The sequence below is a fragment of the Psammomys obesus genome, unplaced genomic scaffold (genome assembly GCF_907164565.1).
Source record: "Psammomys obesus unplaced genomic scaffold, mPsaObe1.curated_primary_1811, whole genome shotgun sequence".
Lineage (NCBI taxonomy): Eukaryota > Metazoa > Chordata > Mammalia > Rodentia > Muridae > Psammomys > Psammomys obesus.
The window spans coordinates 5,376,345-5,377,355 of NW_026592732.1; positions in this window are offsets into that span (position 1 = coordinate 5,376,345).

Consider the following 1,011-nt stretch of genomic DNA (forward strand, 5'->3'; position numbering starts at 1 on the left):
GGGAACTGAACTGACATCATGTGGCTTGGTAGCTAGTGCCTTTACCCCCTGAACTCCCTAGTGTAAGGTTCAGGGTCTTTAAGTACATCGCTCCGTAGAATTTTTAAAGTTTATTTCAGATAAGGTTTTATATAGCCTAGACTAGTCTTAAATCTCTGTTCCTTCTGCCCCACTCCTCAAGTTTTGGGACTGTAGGTACACACTGCCATGCCTGGCTTATGTGGTATTGGGGATGAAACCCAGGGATTTTCACTTGCAAAGCAAGCACTCTACCTACTGAGCTACACTGCCATCCTACATCCGTAGGTTATACTTATTTATTTATTTATTTATTTATTTATTTATTTATTTAGTTAGTTAGTTATTCATTCATTCATTCATTCATTCATTCATTCATTCATTCTTGAGAGAGAGTCTCTCACTCTGTAGCCAAGGTTGGCCTGGAATTCACTATGTAGCCAAGGCTGGCCTTAAATTTATGGAAATTTTTCTGCCTAAGCCTCCCATGTACTAGAATTACAGGACTGAGCCACAGTGCCTGGCCAGCTCTGTGGCTCTTATCAGATGAGTGTGCTCAGATAGCCAACAGCCAGATTAAGAACAGGACTTTTCTATGACCTCAAAATCCCTCTGTTGGCACTTTGCCCCTCCTCGGCCCTCCCTTCATGTGCTCTACCGTCAGTATGACCCCCTACCATCCCACAAGCCACAGATTCTTCCTCCTTTTTTCTTTCTTCTTTTTTGATTGCTTTAAGTAAATCTCTGGGTCTGAGAAAGGAATTGAGTCCAAAGAGAAAAGGAGGCTGGGTCATAAAGAGGACACTGTCCTGGGGAGGGTTAAGGCAGCTAAGGACGGAGAACAGTGCAGCTGTAAGGGGCAAAGACAAACAGGCAGGAACTTCACTTCCAGTGTCCTCGAGGCCATGGGGGCCTCGAGAAGCTGCAGGACTTAGCAGGCAGCAACTAGGGGGAGGCAAGGAAACCCGCAATATAGAAGACCAGGAGCACCAG